Consider the following 19,406-nt stretch of genomic DNA (forward strand, 5'->3'; position numbering starts at 1 on the left):
AGCTGTACTAACTTCTTAGTTCTAAAAGCATTTGCAACCATTTTCTTTTGCTGGGGTGGTAGCATTTCCTAATTATTGGAAGTGCGTGTCCCATGGATGAGAAAGGGCAGCTGCCATGAGGTCACTTACATTTAAAAAAAAAATTATTTCTTTTATTGTGGTAACATACAGTATGAAATTTGCCATTTTAACCACTTTTAAGTGTACAGTTCAAGGACATTAAATACATTCACATTGTTGTGTATGAGGTGACTTTTTGAAAAATATCTTGGTCGGTTTTTTTCCCTTCAAAATATAAAAGTGACATTGAAAGTCCCTGCAAACTAGTTAAGTGAAGTCAATATTCTTGTGGAGAGAAATCTGACATCAGTAAATTAATGCTGAATTACTTCACCTACTACCTCTTAGGTAGGTAAAGTCTAGATTAGAAAATTCTGGATGAAGAAAGATTTCAGGTTCCAAGGGTCTGTTAGAACCAACGTCAATGGAAAATTCTTTCTTTTGAGATTGCCTTGATTCCAGTATACTGTTTAATCCACTTGGCCCATCTGTGTCATACTTGCTAAATTCTTTTACTAAATCTGGGCAGACAAAACTATAGCACTCCTTTACTTCCATAGCTGTTTCCAGGGATAGCTCTAGAGGAATTCCTATTTCTTGGCCTCTCAGCAGTTGCTGAATGAAATACATTAGAGCTCACCTTGTGATTTGAATGTGCTTACCTCAGCTTCCAATCACATGTCCTATAGCCACAGGACAGACAGGAATGACATATTCTTAACACAAGTCACTATCAGTTTTCCTACTTGTTTTGATGCTCAGGATGCTGTTAATGCAAGCACAGCCTGCATAGCTATGTACAAGCCTGGATACTGAAGTTCTCAAATAGCGTTTCAGTAGTAAATTCTGTTTGGGGGAGCATTAGTGGAGATTTAATCCAAAGAAAGTAATGATCTTCAGGTTCTGCCTTAAGTATTTAGAGAAATTTGCGCCATAAACTTTTCCATTGGGTAAAAATCTTAAACTATGCTACGGTGGATTGGCCACTTCATGGTACTTGTGGCTTTTTCTATTCATCATTTCCTTTCTGTTCATTTGGGCTCTCTTTTTTTCTTAATGGGTCTGGCTGAAGGTTTATCAATTTTGTTTATCTTTTCAAAAGACCAGCTCTTAATTTCATTGGTCTTTTCTATTTTTTTGGTCCCTATTTTCTTTATTTCTGTTCTGATCATTATTGTTTCCTTCCTTCTGTTTGTGTTGGGCTTTGCTTTTCTTTTTCTAAGTCTGTTAGATGGAAAGTTAGATTGTTGAGATTTTTCTTGTTTCTTGTGGTAGGCCTCTATCTCTATAACCTTTCCTGTTACAGGTTCATTTGCTATGTCCCATAGATTTTGGAAAGTTGTGTTTTTATTTTCATTCATTTCAAGCTATTTTTCGACTTCCCCTTTCATTTCTTTGTTGACCAACTGTTTTTTTAGTAGAATTTTTAGCCTCTAAATGTTTTTGGTTTTTTTCTCATTTTTCTTTCTGTAACTTCATACTGTTGTAGTTGGAAAAAGTGCTTCATATAATTTCAATTTGTTTAAATCATTGAGACTTATTTTTTGACCTAGCATGTGATCTATCCTGGAGAAAATTCCATGCGCACTTGAAAATAATGTGTATCCTGCTTTTTTTTTGATGGAACATTCTATAGCTATCTATTAAGTCCATCTGGTGTAATGTGTCACTTAAGGTCACTGTTTCCTTATTAATATTCTGTTTGGATGATGTCCATTGATGTAAGTGGTATATTCAAGTCTCCTACTATCATTGTATTACTGTAAATTTCTCCCTTTATATCTGTTAACATTTGCTTTATATATTTAGTTTCTCCCTTATTAAATTCACATATATTTATGACTATTATATCCTCTTCTTGAATTGACCCCTTTATCATTATATAAAAATGCTCTTGTCTTTTGTTATAGATTTTTGTTTTAAAATCCATTTTGTCTGAATGAGTATTGCTACTCCAGCTTTTTTTTTTCATTTCCATTTTCATGGGTTATCCCTTTACTTTCAGTCTTTCATTCTTCCTTAATTCCTTCTTCTTTCCAGTTAAAGCTGATTCTCATATCCTTCATTCATATTAAATGCAAATAATGTCAAATACATTATGGTATTAGTCTTACAAGTGTATCTACACTTTCCAAATTGAAGGGACGATGGCTTAGTATGGCATTTGAGTAATTATTTTCATAAAGGACACTCTTTTTCAAAAATAGATTTTTTTGTTTTGAAATAATTATTGACATTCAAAAATTTAAAGTTGTTCAAAGTGATTTGATAGACATTAGAATTATGGAGATAGAATAAAAATAAAACCCTTATCAGGAAAGAGAAGCCATATATGGGCTTACACAGGATAGAATTTTTCTTCTTTCCCCTTCTTTTTCAAAGAAGTGGCAAAACGTGTTTCCTTTTCACCTTGGTTCTGAAGGATATGTTGCATTTGTTGGCAGTTCTTCCCCTTGCTCATAAAGGCATTATACTAATAGTAACCAGAATATTATAGCATTCTTAGTGTTTGATTTGATTCTGGGGAAATTAACCAGGTACTACTCAATAATCAAATAGCAATAGCATTTAAAGTAATTGCCTATCTGTCTGTGGGCAAGGTTAGCCATGAATTCCAAATATTCCATAGACCACTTACCCAGAGAACTCTGGTGGGGCACACACATACACAGGGAACCACCACTAAGAGATAAGCACTCAGGACTAAGCAGGTCATGGTCACAAGTCACTGGAGGCCTCTGAAAAAAGCACCAGTAGTCCTTTCCAACTTTAGGGGTTTGCTTTGGGTCCAGAGCCTGCATCAAACACATTGCTGCAATTAAATAGATTGTCTGCCACAGTAAGTGTCATGTACAAGTTTCCTTGCACTTCTCTGATAAATGTAGTAAAAATATGACTATATGTGATAAATGAAATAAAAATATGAACATACATGATAAATGAAGTAAAAATCCTGTTTTTCTTTCTCCAGAGACTGAAATGTAAAAATTATAAAGAACAGTTGTGATCATAACATAGAAGCTCTTGAAAACACATTCTGTAGCTTAAACCAAATAATTTGTTTTTCCCATGAGTGAATTGTCTAGCATTATAGGTTTCTGAAAAGCCTATATAACTAGAACACTAAAAAATACCTGAACCCCGATGCATTCTACTGCCAAGCACATTGCGGCTACATATCATTGTCCCCTTAAGAGGAGTATGTATAAAATTGTTGTTGAAGTTTGGTCATTAGTTAGTTGTTTATCTTATTTACTCCCATATTATTTCTTTGTCAGAATTAGTATCTCAAGTCTTTCTTCTTTACAGTTAAAGCCAATTCTTCTGTTGTTTTTAGTTTGAAGTTGTGATGTTTACACTGTTTTCCTTTCAAATAAGAGAGTTGGTGAAAATATAAACTATGATGTGCCATTTACTTTTTAAACTTCCATGATTTCCAAGGATTTAAAAACTGCATTAGGCACTATTTACAGAAAGATTTTCCCTTTTTCTTCCTTTCTTGCTTTCTTCCCTCCTTCCTCCTTGCTTTCTTCCCTCCTTCCTCCTTGCTTTCTTCCCTCCTTCCTCCTTTCTTTCTTTCTTTCTTTCTTTCTTTCTTTCTTTCTTTCTTTCTTTCTTTCTTTCTTTCTTTCTTTCTTTCTTTCTTTCTTTCCTTCTTTCTTTCCTTCTTTCTCTCTCTCTTTCTTTTTTTTTTTTTTTTGCTTTTTAGGGCCACACCTGTGGCATATGGAAGTTCCCAGGCTAGGGGTTGAATCAGAGCTGTAGCTGATGGCTTATGCCACACCCATAGCAACACAGGATCTGAGCCACATCTGTGACCTACACTACAGCTCATGGCAATGTCAGATCCTTAACCTGCTAAGTGAGGCCAGGGATTGAACCCAAAACCTCATGGTTACTAGTTGGATTTGCTTCTACTGTGCCACAATGGGAACTCCAGAAAAGTTTTCTTTTAGTGCTTATTGATTATATTTCTGGTAGTATTTCACCCAGAAGGTGTCTCTTGTCCAGGGCATGTCTATAAGAAGCAAATTATTCCTTCTGCTTGCATTGCTGCATTCTTTGAAAAAAGGCTCTGTAGCTACCAGCAGAAGCCAGAGCTAAATCTGTGATTAAAGTAATGCCAAAGGCACTTCTGCTTGAATAATTATATAAAGCCAGATGGCATTAATTAGGGACACTACATACTCACAACTGAGGCACCAGCTTTTGTTCCATTCCTGTGGTTTCCTGGCACATCTTGTAGTCTCAGAATTTTTGGTTGTGAAGGTAGAGTCCAGACTTAACACCATCAGGGAACTTTGAGGAGAGTTTTAAGACACTTTGAGGAGAGTTTTAAGAAACTTTGCTTCTTGCTACTGCTTTTCGCCCACATTTGCAAAGGAGTTGGTTCAGTAGGGGGAAAGGGTAGGGGAAGACCTGTCCTGAGGGCAAGTGATGGTGAAAGGACCAAATTTTCTGCATGGAGGTCAGATTTGATACTTTGAGAGTTTTATCTGGGTTTTCCTTCTGGATTTTTGGGAGACCTAGTCTCTGACCCAGGCTCAGTTCTTGAGAGGTGAGATCTGGATAGAATGAATTGAGGCCAAACCAAGAATTGGGGACAAGAAGAAATTTATACTCTGATTAGAGGAAAGGTTGCCCTGGGATGCAAAGAAATGTTTGAATCTTATAATCCAAGCAAGAAAGAGGAGACCAAAAACTCTGATGTGAAAGATTAGTAACAGAGAATGGACAAGATGGAGTAAGCTAGGCAGACACTCAAAAGCCCTTCTCAGGCAATAATACATTGATCCATTTAAAGCCTCTTGGCCTTAAATGTGACTAATGGGAAAGAAATGTTCCTTTTACTTTAGGTTTTCATTGCCTATAACTCCTTACATGTGAGTAGTTGGATCTGAGACTTTTTGAGCTAAGTGAGGACTTAGAAGCCAAATCTTTTCCTTCTCATCCTCACCAAGGGAGTGTTCCTTATGCAGAGGTGTAGAGGTCAAGTTTTGGGGGTAGGAATCTCCCATGAAAGTATTGTACCAGGATTGTACATTAAATGATTAGTTCTAAAGACAAGTATATACATATTCATTCACAGATGCAATTAGAATAATTAGTCAGTGAGGAGGAAGGAATTAATGTAGCTGGACTGCAACACACTTTCCCCCTGAATACCAAGGGGTGCTCCACGTGGGGTGGGGGAAGAAGGCAGGTGTTCCTATAATCTTCTAGGCATCACGATTCTGGTCCTCCAGGTAAATATGCTAATGATCTATTATCAGGAGCGCTTTTAGCGAGATGTCCTTGAAAATTGACATGAAAGCTAGGGTATAAAACAGAGATGTATCATAAATAAAAATATTTTCTTACTATGTGACAAACCCCCATAAATCCTCCTTTGGAGAGCTCATCTGTCATTCTGGGCCAGAGGATGTGTGCTCATTGTAAGAAGAAAGGGAGCCACCTCAATGTTCCCAAATCCTCTCTGCTTTGTCTGAGCCCCTAGATTACCTGACTCTTTCATGTTATTGTGAAAGTTTGATGTTAAGTAAGATCTTGATTTGTGAGTCTGATCCTTTGTATTCACTTTGTCACTAATCGGACAGAACAAAGAAAAAAAAAAAAAAAGAAAATTGTCCCAAGTGTGTGTGCCTGTCTTCTAAAATTCAATTTCACTTAGCCTTTGTCTAAAAATTTAATTTATGGAGAATAAAAGAGGAAATAAAAGAGAAAAATTTAAGTATTAATGGATTAGTTTTTTTTCTATTTTTTAGTTGTGGTAAAATAAATATAACTTAAAATTTACCATTTTAATATTTTTAAAGTTTTATTGAAGTATAGCTGACTTGCAAGGTTGTGATAATTTCTGCTATACACAAAGTGACTCAATAACACATATCCACATATCCATTCTCTATCAGGTTCTTTTCCTACATAGATTATCACAGAATACTGGGTAGAGTTCTCTGTGCTATACAGCAGGTCCATATTGGCCAATCATTCCATACACCTTGGTGTTCATTAGCCAGTCTCAAACCCCCATTTCACTTCCCCCAACATCTGTCCCTTTTGGTAACCGTAAGTTTTTCAAAGTCTTTGATTCTCTTTCCTTTTTGCCAGTAAGTTCACTTGTATCCTTGTTTCAGATTCCACGTAAGTGATATCATCTGATATTTCTTTCACTGTCTAACTTCACTTAGTGCGATAGTTTCTAGATCCATCCATGTTGCTGCAAATGGCGTTATTTAATTCCTTTTTGTGGCTAAGTAGTATTCCATTATATATATGTACCACATCTTCTTTATCCATTCCTCTGCTGATAGACATTTAGGTTGCTTCCATTTCTTGGTTACTGTGAATAGTGTTGCAATGAACATTGGGGTGCAGGTATATTTTTGAATTATGGTTTTCTCTAGACAGATGCCCAGGAGTGGGGTTGATGTATCAAATAGTAGTTTGAGGGAGTTCCCGTCATGGCGCAGTGGTTAATGAATCTGACTAGGAACCATGAGGTTGCAGGTTTGATCCCTGGCCTTGCTCAGTGGGTTAAGGATCTGGCATTGCCATGAGGTGTGGTGTAGTTTGCAGACGTAGCTCGGATCTGGCATTGCTGTGGCTCTGGCGTAGGCCAGTGGCTACAGCTTTGATTAGATCCCTAGCCTGGGAACCTTCATATGCTGTGGGAGCAGCCCTAGAAAAGGCCAAAAAAGAAAAATAGTAGTTTAATTTTTAGTTTTTCTGAGGAACATCCATACTCTTTTCATTTTAACAATTTTTAAGTGTACAATCCAGTGACATTAAATACATTCGCACTGTTGTGCAATGATAATTGTTATCCATTTCTAGAACTTTTTTTATTGTCCTAAATAGAAACTCTGTAGCTGCTAAATAATAATTCCCCAACCCTCCTCTCCTAGCACTTGGTAGCTTCTATTCTACTTACTGTCTCCATGAATTTACCTACTCCAGAGCTTACATAAGTGAAAGCATATAATATTTGTCTTCAGGCATATTTCACTTAGCATAAGGGTTGCAATATTCATCCATTTTGTATGATTTCAGTCCTAAGGGTTAATAATACTCTTTTGTTTGTATATATCACACTTTGTTTAATCCATTAATCTGATGATTGTGAATGATGCTGTTATAAACATTAGTGTATAAGTATCTGTTTGAATCCTTGTTTTCATTTCTTTTGGGTATATACCCAGAAGTAGAATTGCTGTATCATATGGTAATTCTATATTTTCACTTTTTGGGGAATTACCATATTGTTTTCCATAGCATCTTTGCCATTTTACATCCCTGCCAGCAATGCAATAAGGATTCCAATCTTCAATCCTTGCCAATACTTGTTATTTTCTAGACTTAAAAAAAAAAAAAGATTGCCATCCTAGTAGGTACATTACTCTGTTTTATCGTCTCATTATTAAATAACAATAAGGTTAATGACAGTTTACTAATCACTAGCTTATCTCTCTGAGTAGTTAATTTCATTAAGCCTTGCCTCTGAACAGCCTTGCCCCTGGAACAAAACTGCCAGAACTGAATTGCTTAGCTATCTCTTTGGGGTCTTTGCTGATGTCATTCCCCTCTTGTGACTTTCAGCCAAACTTTTTGGGAAATTACGGGTGAATAATAAAGAAGCTTGTTGGACAGCTTGGAATCACTAGCATAATTTTATTCAACAAAAAGATTTTAGGAAGAATAACTTTGCATCAACTTTCTACATAGAATTTTTCTCTATTGTGTCATCTTACTCAACTGTGACTATTAAGGCAGGTGAAGAGGACTTTGACATATCTGACCTGACCCATTGTTCATTATTCTGCTCTTCTGGTATGATTTACCTTCTAGAAAGTTAAAAGGCGTATTTGTTTAAGAAAAGCGATTTTCATTTCCTAATGTAATACTGTTGATATTTTGAGTACAATATTCAGTAAGTATCACTGAGGAATTTGTATTACTAATGGCTTAAGCCATCATTACCTTAAAAGTACATGTACATTCTGAATGTCACAGAGTGGCTTTTTCATTATTGTTGTTAGCAGAAGCAGTATCTGCTCACTGCAGAGCTTTAGAGCCTAAATGCTTCTGTTTCTGCTGAAGCCTGAACATTCAGACTGCAGTTGGCATTACAGAGATGGGAAGCCAGGCTGGGGCCTGTTCTCTCTCTTCGTTGTTGATAAAGCTGTCAGCCAGGTTGTGGGGGCAGAAATCTGGCAAGACTAGTGTTCAGACTTTCTTAAGCTTAGCCAACTGGCAACAGATGTCATCCAGGAGATGAATATGACACCCTAACTCCCTGCTACATAAAAATGATATTTATCATTTTGATGTTTCATTTTGATTTTTCTGATACTACTACAGGGTGCATAAATCTCTAAATAGAAGCAATTAGAAGAAGCCAAATACAATATATGCTTTAATAGAAAACTGCTAAAGTGTTTAGGCCTGTCTTTTTTGACACTTTACATAAGTAGTCAGTTTTATAAAGTAAATCTGCTGCAATCAGAAACAAAAATTTAGATCCCTCACTTGAGAAACCAGGATCTTGGGTTGAAGGAGAAGTTTTTAGAGACATTGATGATTTTAAGAGACTCTAAAGTGGTTTGGTAGCTATTCAAAATTCCATTCTTCTTTAGGAAGAATCATCTGCATTTTAGCAATATCCCTAAGTGATTTGTAAAAACGTTAAAGTTTGGAAAGCACTTGTCTAAAAGCGTTCAGTTGACCCTTAAACATTACAGGGAATTAGGGGTGCAGACCCTCCCTGCTGTTAAAAAGCCACATGTCATTTATAGTCAGCCCCCCTAATGCATGACTCCCCTTTATCTGTGGTTCCATATTCATGAATCAGCACCTGTAGATCATGTAGTACTGTAGTCTTTCTGCTGAAAGAAAAAATACAAGTGGACCTGCTCAGATCAAACTCCCATTGTTCAAGGGTCAAGAAATTGTATTTCTATTTAAATTTAGAGGAAGATTTCCTTTTTAAAAATTTTTAAATTTATTTCTGTTTTTTGGTGTAGGTGATTTACAGTGTTCTGCAGACTGTTTAAAATGCACAAGATGCTCCTTCTCCTCTTGTTATGTAATTGAGTGAAAGAATACCCTAAGGTGTTCTTTAAAATACTCTGTCTTCATTAAGTGGCTATTAATTAAATTTTGGCAGTATCTTAATTGAAATACTATATCCAAGGCCTTCTAAACTTCTCTATAACTTACTCTATATCAGTTGTAATCATAAAGTGAGTTTTCAGGGATATGATTCATTTCGCATAGGTTGGGGTGGGTTATAAACTGATGTACCTTTCTGGATGAGAGCCTAACTTCACCTCCTCCACAGCCTCTGGAGATAAACTGAGGAAGGTTATGACACATTAATAGGTTATTGTGACATATTCTTTCTTAACTAGCTTAACAAATATAAAGAATTAATTCTTTTTATTTTAAAATGTGGGTTTTATTATTTTTTAGGTTTATTTTTAGATTTCATCCATTTATTTATTCACAAAACAAACAAACAAACAACCTCCCTCCCGGGAGTTCTCATTGCGGCTCAGCAGGTTAAGGATTCAATGTTGTCGCCATGAGGATATGGGTTCGATGCTTGGCACTGTTCAATGGGTTAAGAATCTGGTGTTGCTGCAAGATGTATGTAGGTCACAGATGCAGCTCAGATCCATTGTTGCCATGGCTGTGGCATAGGCCTCAGCTGCAGTCTTGACTGGACCCCTGGCCCAAGAACTTCCAAATGCAGTAGGTGCGGCTATAAACAACAAACAAACAAAACAACATTTATTCACAAAATATTTATTAAGAGCTGGAAGTTTTTTTTTTCTGAAAGTTTTTTCCCCTCTTCTAGAAGTGCTTTAGAATTTGATACAAATATAATTTGAGTGAAATAAAAACAGACAATTCCTTGAGGATGGAAAAATATATTTTATTTCTTCGCTATTATTACTCAGTACTGTGTTTTTGATAAGAGTTTCTGTATGAAACAATCATGCATTAAAGTATACATATCAAACAATGTAGTTTTCAATATACCTCTTTTAAATCTGGAGTGGGAATTTGCACTTCGCAATATTTATAATTTTCCCCATTAGGTATATGTACATGATTCATTGCATATAATATGAAACATGTTTCATTTTCATTCCACAGTGTCAATAAATAGCTCTGACATGAGAACAAAGGTTTAAGTCCACGTGTAAAGTCTGGCAATACTGGGGCTTGACTTCTCCAAATATTTTTCCCACTAGAAGCGTCTAAGAATGTTGAATTATTGAACTATCTTTGCAACTTTGCCTTGGTGTTTCACAGTATGCTCTGCAGAGCAATTGCCACATCTTAGAAGTTTATTAGCTCATGAGGGAGCATAAATTTCTAATACAGAGTTGCTTTGATGTTTAGCTAGAAGATCAAAGGTAAAATTGAACACCGTGTCCTCTTCCTCATCTATTTTTATAATGATCATCACATTTTAGCAAAATTAAGAAATCTCACATTGTTTCATGTACTGTAGTAACTGTATTGTGGCTCTGAACATGTACACACACATATGTCTTGTTCTTAGAAATAGAGAAGAGGCTGTGAGGTCATTTGGGACATTCTGATCCCAAGTTATTCAAAAGCGTTTCCCGGCAAAATTCACGTTAGAAAAATCATTTGGCCATATTATAGTTGTGTGTGAGCTTCTTGTTTTTAAGAAAATCTTCATAGATGTGAAGTTGATACTAGTTTCAAGACATTTTCACTGTTTTGTGCAATGGACAAGTAGAGTCTGATGTGGCTAGAGTTTTTGTGTTTATAGAAGGGATAGTTCATAAACATTTCTAAGAAGTATATCATGACTTTATTAGTTCTCACAATCTTTCCTAATATCCCTTTCCTGGAAAAAGCGGAGTATCCTGAAAAACAAGTCAATTGCTTGGTTTTATATTGTTAGATGTTACAAGTTAGAAAACAAACTAAGGACCTTTCAGTTCTATTTGTAAACCACTTGATGTTTATCATGTTGCAAGACCCTGGAATCTAGCTTCTTCTAACACAGTTGGTGCCAGTGTAAAATGAGGAAGTCTCAAATATGAGGAGGCATGGAGAAAATCCATGGCCTAGCACAACCTTGACCCTTCTTGTATCATCTCATATTTATGAGGATGAAATATAATTAATAACCTCCGGGATAATAATGAAATTACTGAGCACTAATTTCTTGACTCTTCAGATTCCTGTGGCTTGCTGAGGTGGTGGTTATAAAGATCTGAGTGCATCAAATGTGCGCTGTCAGGTTTCACCTGTTATCTCTAACTCAAGGTGGTTCAGCTCTAACCCATAGCATGTAAATATTGCCACAATGTCAAATTTTGTATATCAACTCAAACAAGTTTGTTTTATTGTTCCTTTCTCTGCAGAGGCACCATATATCAATGCGAGACCACTAGAGGATCAACCGGCATTTTCTTGGTTGTGCTTTAAAAAATGGTTTTCTTAAGAAGGTACACATTTCTGATAGGAATTCCAGAAATGGAAAAACAATAGTTCTGGAAATCAAACATGTAACGACAGTCAATAAGATATATTAGCATATCTTGTCCCTTTAGCAACACTGCCACTTTCCCCTCAAGTCCAACTCTTTAAAGTTAATGTAGTTTAAAAATTGAATTTTGGGGAGGACTAATTGACAGTTGACAAACATATGTATATATTTTTATATATATATAAAATGAAGCAGGAGAAAACCCCAAGAAGGACAATCACATTGCTTTATTTCATGGAATAACATCTGGGATGTTCATTTACTGTCTTTTTTAGGCTAATAAAATTTATTCTAAAACAGCCTTCCAAATACCACTATGAAAGCCAAGATTTTTTTTTTTTTTTGCTAGAAATCAAATGACTTCTTTCAATATTACTTTATGGAATCTGCTGATTATTTTACCATTTGGACATAGAGATAGAGCTTAAGACCTGGAGAAATTCAGCTCTACCAAATTCAAATCACCACTTATGCTGTGCTGCTGAAAACCTGCATCTTATGTCTTAATTTGTTGTTCTCTAAAATCTACACACAGTTATTTAGAAAGTGATCGTGCGGCAATTACCTGGTGTTTTGCTTGGTTTTTTGTGTTTACCTTTTGCCCATATTTACCACTGCTTGTTTTTGAGACCCAATAGTCCCTGCTCACGGCTTCATTTTTCTCTTTTATGTTAGTAGAATGAGGAGAATAAGCCAGATATTATATTATATGAATTATCCCACCCAGCATTTGATGGGGAATAGGATGAAAATATTAGAAAAATTAAATGTTAAAGAGCTCTCCTTGGGGGTGACATGAAAAATCATACATTAACTTTTATGAATAAAGATAGTTGGAACTTTTGCCAGATGAATCTGAAGAGGACAGATCTGGATTTTTTTAATTTTTGTTTGGGCTTTGTAATTATGTGTGTAGATATTCCCAATGAGAGTATGAATTATAGTCTGTTTCTATATATCATTGATTTCAGTGTGTCTTTTCATAATGAAAACAATCATAATGAGAATAGTGAAAACTAATATTTATTTAGTGTGCTTACTATTATAGTGGCCAGTAACTATCATATTTTACATATATAAATTGAGTAATATCCTTGAGATAATATAATAGTGGGAAAAATGAAGGTCGATACTATTATTATTCCCTTAGAAAAGGTAAGGGAACTGGGGCACAGGTAGCTTTAGTCATTTTCCCAAGGTTATAGAGCTAGTCAGGATTTGAATGCAAAAGCTGATCCCTCCATCATTATTAGGAGTTCTCCTTTGGGCAGAGCACACGGTAGTTGGTACCACTGGCTGGTGTGGGCATTGTCTGCTGGCATACCATGGAGATTCACAGTGAGCATTGTCAGGGGCGAGTTAAGAATAGAATGAAATTCCTGCAGAATATTCCTGGAGTAGAGACACAAGGTGACCTCAGATCCTCTTGTCCCTAACTCAGACTTTCAGCTCCTGGCAGATGAGTCACACGTAGGCTCTCTGTGGCTAACAGCATGTACATGGATAATTCTGATCCACAATCCTCTGAACAGTGCTAAAGATAAAGCATGTGGACACCATAGCACAGTTTCAGCTCGTCTTCCAGCTTTGCTTGGCAAAATCTGAGGAGGTTAGAATAGCGATTTTGAAATAAAAATTGTGAAGCAAATAGAATTGGTTTTGTCATTAACCTTTTTGGCTTAGAAATTCACTTTTCTCTTGCCTACTTAGCTATTGGGTAGACTGTGGTGTAAATGAATTTAGAATTTGTCAAATTAAGAATGCTAACCTTTCATTTTAATAAAATATCACTCCCCTGCCTCAAGCCTTTTTTCCCCTCTAGCTTGGCCCTCTTGAATTCAATTAAGAAAACATTATTGACTAAAATTCAATATAAGCAAAGCACTGTGAAAAATGTCATGAGTATTTTGTTAGGGATTACATTAAATCTTTAGATTGCTTTGGGTTGTATGGCTATTTAAAAATATTAATTATTTCAATCCAAGAGTATGGGACATCTTTCTATTCTACTTCCTGATTAAGGTGAGTTATATTTGAATATTTATTTTATATCTACCAAGTCATATGTATGTATTTCTTTCTAACCAAGAAACTTATTAGTTAAAGCAAAATGACTCTTTCTAGGCTTTAATGATTTCATGGTTGAAGGACAGATGGATTGTTTAAGGAAATCAGTAAACCTCTTTTGCACAGCACAAGAAATATAGAATGGGAGTTCCCATAGTGGCTCAGTGAGTTAAGAATCTGAGACTGTCTCTCTGTATCAGGGTTTGTCTCTTGGGTTTCATCCCTGGCCTCGCTCAGTGGGTTAAGGATATAGCATTGCCACAAGTTGTGGCATAGGTCACAGATGTGGCTCAGATCCAGCATTGCTGCTGCTGTGTTGTATGCCTCAGGTACAGCTCTGTCTGATTTGACCCCAGCCTGGGAAATTCCATAAGCCGCAGGAGTGGCTATAAAAAAAAAAAAAAGAAAGAAAGAAAGAAAGAAAGAAAGAAAGAAAGAAATGTAGAGTGGGGAGTTCCCGTCGTGGCACAGTGGTTAACGAATCCGACTAGGAACCATGAGGTTGCAGGTTCGGTCCCTGCCCTTGCTCAGTAGGTTAATGATCCGGCGTTGCCGTGAGCTGTGGTGTAGGTTGCAGACGTGGCTCGGATCCCGCGTTGCTGTGGCTCTGGTGTAGGCCGGTGGCTATGGCTCCGATTGGACCCCTAGCCTGGGAACCTCCATATGCCACGGGAGCGGCCCAAGAAACAGCAAAAAGACAAAAAAAAAAAAAAAAAAAAAAAAAAGAAAAAGAAAAAGAAATGTAGAGTGTTAAGTGTCTGAGATTTTCACTCTTCAATTAATGTTGACATCATCAATTCTTTCTTTAAATTGTAAAGGGTGTGTTCTGGTTAGACAGCACATGTTAGAAAATGGGCCACTACCAGCAATTTCTGTATTTGGGTCTCTTTCATCTGAGAGAGTGAATGGCCTTCTAGTTCTAATTGTACACTCATAAGAAAGGACTCTTATAGATCACATGTGGGAGCTTGTGTCCAGTGATCTCCCAGTGAGACATAGCTCCTGGTATTCATTTCTTAGTGCTTATTCAATAACAAATTGCCATAGATTTTGTGGCTTAAACACAAATTTATTATCTTACAGTCCATAGGTGAAAAATGCAACATGGGTCTCACTGGGCTTAAATTACTATGTCAGAAGGGCTGTGCCCCTTTCTGGGGGCTCTAGGAGAGAATCCATTTTCTTGCCTTTTCAAGCTTCTAATCTCTATTTTATTGATTTTGGCATGAGGCTGCTTTTGATTTGGAGGCTTGCTGTCTCTTTCCTCATTGTGTGCAGGGCATTATCCCCTTGATAGGGGGTGTGAAGGTGTATAGGCCTGCCCATGCTTCGTGGGAGGTGGGGGCAGTGTCTATAGGCAGTGCTTGTTTGCTGGGGCCTTGGCAGTGACAAGGAGAGGCAGTGGCATGGGGAGGTGGTGCTGGCAGGCTGCTCCTGGTTGCAGGGCCTCAGCAGCAGTGGTGACCCTTAGGGAGATTGAGGCGGTGTCCAGAGCCCTTGGCAGTGGCAACAGTGGGGTATGTGCATTCCCAGGGAGGTGAGGGCAACAAGTGGTATTCAGTTTGCAGGGCCCTCTGTAGTGGCCACCCCTGAGGTGACTGGGGCCATAGGTGGTACCGTTCACCAGACCCTTAGTGGTGGTGGGTTGTACCCACTTCTGGAGTCTGAGATGGCTGCAGAGATTTGTACTTACTGCCATAGCCCATACAAGAGGTATCCTGCTGCCTGAGAGTCTGCATGTGCACACAGAAATAAATTCATATGGCAGCCCAATCCCTACCTACTCTCACACAGCCAATAGTGATGACTTGCTTCTCTGGTGCGCCCAGACCTCCTCCTGTGGTCCCTCAGCTGTGGCCCACCATGCCCCAGCCCCCCCCCCACCCCCAAGGCTTTTCTACACAGCCAACCGTAGTCCCTTCCCTGCAACTGATGTCTGTTGCCTGAGACACTTCACTGAGCCTCCACTGGAGTGTGTCAGGCTGTGGTGCACAGAGTGATGGTACCAGTTGTTTGTCTGGCTCTCTCTCCACTGAGAATATGGACATCACTGGAGGGCCATTTTCCTACATACTGTCATTCCCTCATATAAGCCCCTTACCTGAGTCTGAGCTGTCCTTGTGATTCTATCTTAAATAGGAATAATGCTGTGTCTTTTGAAGCCTTGAATCTTCTACCTGGGAATCTTGAAATGCAATTATAGTTTTTGGATATCCCTATTGGAAGTCAGCCACTATACTATGAGAAGCTCCGATTACATGGAGATACCATTTATAGGTTCTCTTGCTGACAGCTCTGGTCCACTTGGTATCCAGTAATAACTGCCAAGTACATAAGTGAGCCTTCTTAGGCACCTAGCTCAGTCAAGACTTTATATGACTTCAGGCCCAGCTGTATGTGACTGCAAGTGCATGAGAGATACCAAGTGACACTTCCCACTTGAGCCTAGACATTGACTGAACATTAAGAGAGAATAAGTTATTGCTCAGGTCCACTAAGTGTTGTTACACAGAACTGCATAACCAGAAAGTCAAGCTAGGATGAGAGTTCTTTTGACAAATCAACTTTGGCCAGGGGTTAAGGTCATTATATCTATCAGGTATCTTAGTGTCAAAGAGCAGAAATTAAATCTGGTTAATTAAAGCAGAGGGAACATTTTTCATCTGCTTGCTTGGAAATTTCTGCTATTTGGTTTTGTTTCTCACTTAGGGATGTTATGACAATTATATTCTAGTGCTTTTCATCTCTACTTCCAATTTAACCGTCCAATTTACAAATGAGATTAGGCATCCTCTAGAAGTGTAATGAGAACTAGAAAACCATGATTGAACAAGTCAATCTAAATAATGAGGTAAACTGGGGCAACCTCAAAGTTATTAAAAAGATGAGTTTCTTCAGGAACAGCAGAGGAATTGAAATTTGTGATACACAAACTGTAGCAAACTATAGGCAATGTTTCTTGGTGTCAAAGGTGGGATCCAAAGGAGATGACCTCTGAAACACAGTGATCCTTGGAATCAGATGATGTAGCCACACCAAGCTTCTTATGATCATCACTCCTGTAAGTTACCACCTATTTTTGGTTTGGCAAGTCTCTTCTCAGATTCTGAGCTACCTCCCTTTGGTTGAGATTTATGCTTTATTTGGGATCTATTTGGAGGCTTTATCCTTTTTGAGGAGTACTCATTTGTTTTCTTGTTGGAATCATGCTAGAATTTTGGTATAATTCCTCTGGAATTCTTGACAGGAACAACTAAAATAACTTCATTGGGTGTGGATGGAGCAAATACACACTGCTAGAGCACCTACCACATTCTTATGAGAGTCTTTGGTCTCTGATGCAAAAGACTCTGGAGAGGATAAGGCTGTATTGACATTAAGTCACCTGCCAACTTTGATACAGTTTTTAATTCAACAAGAGACATGTGGTCATGCATTAGACAACCAGGGTAAAGGCCAACCTCCAGGAAGAAAAATAAAAAGAATTTCATGAAAGACACATTCTAAAACAAAACACAACTGTCAACCTTAAAAAAACACCCATCAGGCTATTTAGGAATTTTTCTTTTGTTCTCAAGAAAACCTATGAGGTATAGAATCCCAGTCATCTAAATGCTCTAAGGGTGGCCCTCCTCTCAGGACCTTAAGCGTTTTTTACATTAAAACATTATGATCTCTCCTCACACACATTTTTGACTAAATGGACCAACTTTAGTAAAGATGATTTATAAATTCAGTGTCCAATGGGAAATTTTCAGTCTCCACAAACTTATTTTTCTCCAGACAAAATGAGAAGGCTGTGACAGTAGAGTAAACAAAATGAGATATCTATTTTAATTGATTCCTGGAGGTTTCTACATGTATTCAGGATTCAAAAATTGCATCTTTACAAAATACTCTTTCTAAGTCAATTGAAGCAAATAAACAACTGAGAAGAGATAAAGATAATTTTAGGCCTCTTCCCCCACAGCCCCAGCCTAGGTTTCCTCTACCTCTATTGTTCCACCTCCTCTATGTTTCTCCTTGCCCTCCTCTAATCTCTCTCCTTTATCTGGACTCTCTTTCTCTAATGCTAAGACTTTATCAACTCTCCCCTTAAAAATTAGGTCTTTTGGAGTTCCTGCAGTGGCACAGTGGTTAAAGAATCTGACCAGGAACCATGAGGTTGCAGGTTCGATCCTGGCCTTGCTCAGTGGGTTAAGGATCCGGCGTTGCTGTGAGCTGTGGTGTAAGTTGGCTTGGACCCCAAGTTGCCATGGCTCTGGCATAGGCCGGCGGCTACAGCTCCGATTGGCCCCCTAGCCTGGGAACCTCCATATGCCGCGGGAGCATCCCTAAAAGAGGCAAAAAGACAAAAAAAAAAAAAATTATGTCTTCTGAGAATTCTGCTAACCCATTAATTTCTTACATTCCATGGGCCAAAGCTCAACCTAGAGCTATAATAAAAGATTTTCCTAAGGTTACTGAGAAGCCTCAGAGATTTGCTGGAGATTTCGATGTCATTCAGGCTTAGCAATCTGGTTTCTCCAGTCTTTATCAATTCATCCACATGCTTGTTGGAAACAGTTAAGTCCAGCATTGGATGAAAACTGCTAATTGGGAAAGCCACACACAATCTTTAAAACTCCAAGTAAGTCAACCACCAGCTCTTTTATATGACCAAACTCATGCCATAGACAGAAGGTGGCATCGTGCCATCCCAGGAAGTTTTCCTAAACCAGTAGACTAGAACAAAATTCAGACATGTACCCCAAAGCTTGCCAAATCTGTTTATGATTACCACAACAGACTCCAAATTGTCTTTAAAGAACAGTCTGGACTTGCTATAGCTGTTGAATCCACCAGGGTGGCCTTTGAATTAAGGTTTATAGATGGTTTCAACAGATCTATCTCTGTTAGTCAAGAGAACTCACATAGAATGAGAAACAGTGCCCACCCCTGATCCTCTCAATCTAGCTAATCAGTTAGCCTGCACCCTAGAAGATGATTACAAAATGAGGCAAATAAAATTTTAAATCTTCAACAAGTGGAATCTCAAGCAAACTCTCTGTACCAAACTCTGTGATTATTGTAAAACATCCTGGCCACTGGAAAAGAACTGCAACAAGGTCTAGACAGATTACAGCTTTCAGGGTATTACAGCCAAGGGTCAGATTCATCCTAATGTTGGGACTTGGAGAAAACACAGGGGCTGTTTCCCATTCTGCCATTAAATAGGCTGTGGGAAGCTACTCTCTGGACTGGGAACAAATCCCTTACAATATTATTCGGCACAGGTAGCTGCTCTATTGGTACTCCAACCCCGCTACAATGGAAAAGTCTCTTCCTCAAAGTAGTACGTATATTCAAATAGTGAGGGTCTCAAGTTCATAACACATCCCTATTTTAAACCTATACCCTTTTGCTTGGGATCTTTGCAAAATAAACATTTCATTTCTCCTCAGTGAATCATCTCCTGTCCACTTACTAAAATAGATTTTCTAGAAAAATATGCTGCCCTTTCTTTCTCTTGAAAGGAGAGATAACTCTTGAGTTTGAATCCCTTGAATCTCATCCTCCAGGAAATCCAAATTTTTTTTTCATTCATATATATTTTGCAAACCAGGGAAAATCAAACTTCAGACTTACCCCCATTATTAGATTTACTGTCCCCTACTTTGTGGGCAAATTCCTCCACAGATATAAGCATAATTCACAGTGGCCCTCCTGTTAAGATCGAAATTGATTCCTCAAAATCTCTTTC

At 37.8% G+C, this 19,406-nt stretch overlaps 1 pseudogene; it reads right to left on the reverse strand.

The window, feature by feature from the left end:
- Positions 391–1,114, reverse strand: LOC100623830 (annotated as a pseudogene).

Source organism: Sus scrofa, chromosome 13 (assembly GCF_000003025.6).
Source record: "Sus scrofa isolate TJ Tabasco breed Duroc chromosome 13, Sscrofa11.1, whole genome shotgun sequence".
Taxonomy (NCBI): Eukaryota; Metazoa; Chordata; class Mammalia; order Artiodactyla; family Suidae; genus Sus; species Sus scrofa.